Consider the following 7,262-nt stretch of genomic DNA (forward strand, 5'->3'; position numbering starts at 1 on the left):
ACTGAGCCACCCAGGCACTTCTGACACTTGTTAAATATGGTAGGGAAGACTTTATTCAAGACAACTATAGTCCCCCCTTGGCAGCATGTATACTAAAATTGGAACAAGGGAAGATTAGTGTTGTTCCTGTGCAAGGCTGACATACAAATTGGTAGAGCGTTCCGTATTTTTAAATAAGTCAGATAAAGACAAATACTGTATCATCTCACTTATATGTGTAATCTAAACGAACCAAACTCACATAAACAGAGAATACAATGGTGGTTGCCAGGGGCTGGGGCTGGGGAAAATGAGGAAATGTTGGTCAAAGTGTCCAAACTCTCAGCTTGTCAGATGAGTAAGTTTTGGGTAATCTAATGTACAGCATGGTGACTCTAGCTAACAATGCTATTACAATTAGTTAGTTGAAAATTGCTAAGAGTAAACCTAAAATGTTCTCACCACACACAACAAAACGGTAGTCATGTGAGATGGTGCATGTGGTAACTAATCTTATTGTGGTAATCTTTCACAATATATATGTGTATCAAATCATCATGCTGTACACCTTAAACTTATACAATAAAGTTGGGATTATAACTCAATGAAGTTAAGATTGAAGAGTTAAAAAAATAACGATGCCACAAAGTGCTATAAAAGAAAATAAATCTATCAACCATACCTTAAAAATAAAAGACTATTGTAATAGGGGTCATGATTGATAGCCAAGGAGCAGGGTAAGGGGGGTCTGTGAATGGAAAATTACTAGCAGAGACATCAAGGGAAGGGGGATTCCTGTTAAACTGACCTAACAGGATTCTTGCTAAAGGCAGCCAAGGACTCAGACATCAAAGACAGAGGATGAAAAACTTGATCAGATATCAAGGGTGGGGGGGGCTCCCAATAAACTCACTTAGCAGGATTCTGGCTAAAACTGGGCCAGACACCAAAGTTGAGATCTGGTCTTAAAGGGGGCTCAGAGGAGCCTGACTAAAGTTGGGTCAAAGAGAGTCTTTATCAAAAGTTAGCCTCAATCTAGACATACATGGGGTTGGGCTTTTCAGGTAAGTGGGAAGCCCAGCAATGGGGTATTCGGGCAGGATTTACTAGATGGGTGGCCATTCTGGAGACCCTTCTCCAGATGGATAGCAGAACCCCAGCTGGGATGCAAAAGAAGGCCCCCAATTCCAGAGAAGAGGGCTGGCTGGCAAGGAGAGGGGACTGTAGTCACAGGGCTAGAGTTCAAAGAAGGGCTTACATCTTGGGGAAGGACTTAGGTATTACAAATATGATAAAGACTGCAGCCTGATGATAAGGACTAAGACTTTCGTGACTCACTGGCAGAGAGACCACAAGCTATGACTTTGGTTACTCCTGCTAATAGTAGCTTTCTTAACTGATTGCAACACAGGGAACTGGGTGGGGTGGGGGGGGCAATGTGGGAGCCCTGACCACTGGAACTAGGCCACTAGAATCCAGGACATGGGGTGACATTTTTGAGCTTATTTGTGGAGCCTCTCTGACTGTTCAGATTACCTGAGTATCGGAACAGGTCTGAGGCCATGAGCAAAAAGCAGGACTTCAAGAGATACCTCAAGCATCAACATTTTCCGTGAAAAGTTCCCTTACTCCTTGACACCCTCCTTGACTTTAGTCTCTCAGGCAGAAGCCCCCCCCCCCAAAAAAAACAACCCAAGCTCAAGCTATAATAGCAAGTTGCAGGGACAGGATTTAGACCCACGATGTCTGGCTTCAGAGTTTGGGCTCTTAATTACAATGATCTTAGTCATTATTCTCTGAAGATGAAAGATCCTGATTTCAAGTCACTCACCACCTCTCACACAGCCATAAGTGATGTCCAAGCAGTTATAATCTTACCAGAAAAAGGAGGATGAGGACTATTTTCCAGATAACAGAGCAAGGACCCATGCCCCAAATGTTTCGCTTGTGGATCTAGAATATGAACCAATGGCATTATTATCTGAAGAGTCATATCACAGACTGCTACTTTTCTTGTCCATAGGTCTAGAACAGATTGAGGGGGTAGGAGATTGCTGGGGGGTAGAAGAAGGAATCAGGATTGAGTTAAACCAGGGGCTATCGATGTGAGGACATTTAGGGTAATCTGTGAGTACATTAAAGCAAAACAGAGGCCAAACACAGGTGGGAGGACATCCAAAGCCAAAGAGAGAAATCATGGAATCAATGGAATAAGGCAAGGACATCATAGGGGAGGAGCAAAAGTATAGCCAGGCACGCTGGAGCTGGATTACTGAGCGAGAAACAATACCCGTGAAGGGGCCGATGGTTCATGAAACCAGGGCTGCAAACACTAGTCGTGGCTGGGTGTTGCTTGTACGCAGAGCCTGGGGTGAGCTGTCAGGATGGGGTCCCTGGGCTATACAATCCCTTTGTCAGTCCCCCCTTGCTGCATGGGATAAAGTAGGCTGCCTCTGGTTTTCAGGGTAGAAGGTTGTAACCTGTTGGGGTAGCTTGCTTGAGGGGAGGCATGGAATTCTTGGGCTCGCCTCCTCTCTGTGGTCCCTTCACGCAGCTAAGTGATAAGAACTGACCTCTGTCCACTTACATCAAGCATCACAATTCTTGTCAAGAACTGCGATGCAGAGAACTATGGGATGGAAGCAAGGGTCTAACTGAGATGGATATGGGGAAGAATAAGAGTATCACACAGAAGGTATTTGGAGACGGGGTGGGGAATGCGGAACAGGGACTGTGCCTACAGGGTGCGCAGTCTCAAACTCAGAACCAGTATCTGCCCTCCAGGAGTGGTGCGGTTTTGGTGGGAGAAGCCAATAATAACAGCAACAATAATACTGGTAATAGGCAACATTTAGAGAATGTTTGTTATGTGCCAGGCACCAAAGTAAGCATTTTATAAGGATTATTATCCTTCACAAGCCTGCAAAATAGATATCTTCCCAATTTTATAGATGGTTAAACTGAGGTTCAGGGAATTTAAATGACCCACCCAAGGTCACACAGCTGGTGAGCGTGGAGGAGCTGGGTCTTGGGTTTTGTCTGGCCACAAAGATGTCGTTTTCACCGTGATGATAATAAGTTATCCATGTTCTTAATGGAGAGCAATTAGATAAGAACTTGGGAGATACAAATACCAAACTGAGTCCAGAGACCAGAGAAGGACTGTTAGTGGAAAATGGGGCCAAGAATCAGAGATGGGAGCAGTTAAGCTGGGGAGGGTGCCCACTGTTGAGTGGGGAGGCCTTACAGCATCCGCTCACCTCGTCTGCCATTGTAAGCTTGGCCAGCTTATCCACAGATCGGGGGAAACTCAGGGTGGGTGGTCTTTTGAAAAAAAAGGGGGTGGGGTGGGAACTGGGGGGACTGGAAACTTGGCTGGAAGCTGGTGAGGGTAGAAATGAGCTCTGCAGCGTCCAGGAACAAGAGGCAGTGGTGACTCGAGCAGTGAGGTTGGTGGCCAAGGATGTGAGTGGAGAGCTAGAGAGGACACTGCCAAGGAAACCAGGAGCAACCACAGCTCTTCCCCAGCCCCACCCCTTTCTCTCAGGATGGAGAACTATCTCCCCGCAGATCCCAGTGTTTCTGAAACAGCGATCCATTCATGGATTGTGGAATCAATTTAGACGGTTGCGACTAACATTTATTAAAAAATAAATAGAAAATAACAGTGCATTGTACATAATAAAGGTAAGTATTGTTTCGATTTTAGGGTGTGCGGACTGAGTTGCAATGCAAAATGTGTTTCTTACTAAGATACAAAATAAAAGCCACCGCCCTGAGGTTGCTTTCTTTGGAGATTTTTCTGTATCAGCCAACTCTTCCACTAAGTTAGTGAAGGCACTTGTCACTCCGTGCATTCCCGACTGTCGTATGTGAGGACTTGGTAAATCTTCACCCACACTATAGGATGGGCCACCTGTCTGGATTAGTGAGAAGCTTGAATTAAACTATACTACTTTAAAAGAACTTTAGGTTTATTATTTTCAAATAGAGTAAGTGGAAGCCAGCTAACCAACTGTTGCCTGGTACACAGGGCTAGGTTTTGCCTTGATGAATAAACAAGTGTAATTTGTAATTGACATTTCAAAGAAGGCTTAGAAACAGGCCAGCCTTTGTTTAAATCATAATTACCCTGTTTGTATGTAAAAGGATACTTCTAAAGCTTTTCAAAACAACTGGCTCTTTTAAGTAGATAATTATGCCCTTTCCAATCTTGTTTACACTATTCAGAACTTCAGTGAACTTTTTTTTTTCCCATAGATAGTACAAAGGTTAACTTCAGCCAGCCCTTCCTCAAATTATCACAAATTCCCAATTAGTAAAGTCTAAACAGCGTTTCCCTGTAACAATATACCAAAGACTTGTATGATGTGTTCTTTATTGCTTTGAATAACATCTGACAAGTTTCCAAGGACCAGGCCACCTGGATATTCTCTATCTGTCAGGAACATGTGGTCACAGAGGTGCAGGGGAGGGTAAGAGGAAACACAAATTATGCACAAACATGCAGGGATGGCGAAGGAGACAAAGGGAGAAAATGCCTTTTATTTATTTATTTTTTTAGTCTCTATTACATATCAACTGAACTGCACATTTATAGGCACTTTTTAGTGTAAAGAAGAGCCACACTCTATATCTAAATTTCACAAAGCTACAGATAAAAACAGAAGACTGAGTTTTTTTTTTTTTTTGGATGCAGACTGGAAGTTATTAGAGAGAGCTCGAGGGGTTGGCAGAGGATAGATGTATTGTAAAAAAAATTATACTTGTCCTGTTTTGAATAACTTATTTCTCATTGCAGATTTCAACTCAGTGCACAAAAGGACATGCATGAAATGCTTTAAAAAAAAAAAAAAAAAACTGTTATAATCCCAGGCTATGCTCCTTTCTAGTTCTTACCTTTTATCTTGGGAGTTTGGCTTCTTTTGTAGATGGTTCCTCAGGCTACCTTATTACTGGGGCCTGTTGTCTATTATTGTCTTCGTTTATTAGGGCTTTCTGTCACCATGAAGTTTAGTGTGTTCAAAATCTTGATTTAGCAGTGAGAATATCAGGCGGGGAGCCAACTCTGCTACTAATTAGTATAAATCAAGAGAGGGAAGCAGGGAGATAAAAACCAGGTCCCAGAGGAAGGGTCTGCAGCCAGAGTTAGGAAGACTGACTAACAGGTCAGAGAGTTGAGTGCGGGACAGAGGGACTTGAAGAAATGCCACCTTGGGCCAGGGGCTTCTTGTCTCTTCTCCAATTGCACCTCTTCAGGGGCATTCTTTCCCTCACTCCCTTGTCCATGGGTGGTTCATGAAGGGGCATGGGAGCTAATTCTGGAAAGGGAAGTTTGCTGGTTGGGGGCATTCTGGGAAAAGCTGCTTCAGTCTTATAAAGACCTGCACAGGAAAGAAATGGTCCCTTTTCGTTTGGTTATTGATGTCTAGTCTGTACATGATGGCTGCAACGGTGACCGCCTCCTGTGTCCCTAAATGTATGGGTCTAAACACATCCCAGCGAGAATACGGAAGAGATGGAAGAGAATAGGCCCTGAGCTGCTGAATTAACAAATTCTGGAAACATCCTTCTTTTGGACTTCTTTTTGGGCAAGAAAATTACCCCATTGACCATTTGAAATTGGTTTTTCTGTGACTTGCTGCTGATACAGGGTCTTAGCCACCTTCTTTTCTTTTATGATTCTTACAACAGCTCCCCCTTTTTTTGTGTGTGTGAGAGTGAGAGAGTGCATGTGGGAGGGAGGGACAGAGGGAGAGGGAGAGAGAGAATCTCAAGCAGGCTCCATGCCCCAGTGTGGAGCCTGACGCGGGACTCGATCTCACAACCCTGAGAGAATGATCTGAGCCAAAATCAGGAGTCAGACACTTAACCGAGTGAGCCACCCAGGTGCCCCTTACAGCAGTTCCTGGGAGAGAAATAACTTCAAATAGAGTGCATGCGCTCCTTTGATGGGACCTGGGCTTGGCATGTAGATGATGGTGAGAGCTATTAATCACTGAGAAATTCCAGTTTCTTTTCCCCATGATTCTCATGTGTGTGGTATGGTGTGATCCTGCCTGTTCCCATTCCACTTTCACGCCATCCAGGCATGGATTCAGTAGGATTTCCTTCCTATCAGAGTCCCTTCCTGAGAATTTGGAATTGCGACCAGGAAAAAGATCAGTCTCTGGTGACTGGACTTACAGCAGATATTCAGGGTTGACATTTCCCATCATGTAGTTTAGGAACCAGAGAAAGCAGGTTGTCACCAAAGGATAAGAGTCAAACCAACAGAGAAGGGTGGAGAGATGTGGTGGAAAATTCTGATGGTTTTCAAGTCCCTGGTTCCAGTTAATTCCTAAGGCCCATTTGTTTACACACTCAGGCATCATCCACTTCACTAGCAGATTCTTATAATAATTTCCCCTTTTTGCTTAGTCTAGCTCAAGTGGGTTTCTATTACTGGAAACCAAAAGAATCATTAAAACAGTGGTGTGCTGGTAAATGTTTAACAATCGGCTCTGATTGTTAAAAGCCCTGATTTTGTAGCACTTGCTGATTTGCATGATATAAATACTCCCACTATTGCTTATTTCAGCTACCAAAGTGGCATGAGTGAACGTGGAGTTGGGAAGTGATGAGCACGTTGGCTCTGGTGAACCGGTCTGAGACGGCTCCAGCACATCACTGCCTAAAGAATAACACACATAACACACTTTGCAGAAAATCCGTGTCATATAGAAGGTTCAGGAGTATATGCTGATGATTGCTAAGTTGGGAATACTGGAATTAGAAGCTTTTAATTAATTTCCAATGTGCAGAGTCTTGGGGCTCAGGGAGTAGAGCAAGTAGGATTAAGTTTTTAAATAACATTGAAAAAAATACTTTTTTCAGTATAATCATGATTTGGGTGTATTGGGACTCAGTGGGAGGTAGGGGGCTTGGACCAAGGAAGGGAAAAAGGCTGGGAGTTCAAGGGGAAGGATGTGGAAGAAGATGACCTGTGTGAGGGCAGGATCCAGGCCTTGACAAAAAGGAGAATGTCACCTTCTGCAGGTGAGGAGTGGCATTCTGGGGGAGAGAAGCCAAAGCCATCTGGTATCCCAGGTCCCCACACCAACAAAAGACTCAGTTAGGTCGTTTGGCTATCTCCTGTAAAATCTCCCGATCTGCTTTGTTTCTGACTGAAAGCCTTTTATTACACAATTAAAGATAAGAAGGTATAAAATGCATATGCTGGGGTGGAGCAGTACTTTTATTATGAGTGAGGTCAAAAATCAGTAAGAATAAGTATGACATTA

General features: G+C 43.7%; 1 non-coding gene across 1 annotated transcript; it reads left to right on the forward strand.

Moving 5' to 3' along the window:
* Positions 1-69: 69 nt before the first annotated feature.
* LOC113912083 lies at positions 70-171 on the forward strand. The gene has a single exon (XR_003516704.1). It is a non-coding gene; the product is annotated as a U6 spliceosomal RNA (small nuclear RNA).
* Positions 172-7,262: the final 7,091 nt, after the last annotated feature.

This window comes from Zalophus californianus, chromosome 12, assembly GCF_009762305.2.
Source record: "Zalophus californianus isolate mZalCal1 chromosome 12, mZalCal1.pri.v2, whole genome shotgun sequence".
In the NCBI taxonomy this organism is placed as follows: Eukaryota; Metazoa; Chordata; class Mammalia; order Carnivora; family Otariidae; genus Zalophus; species Zalophus californianus.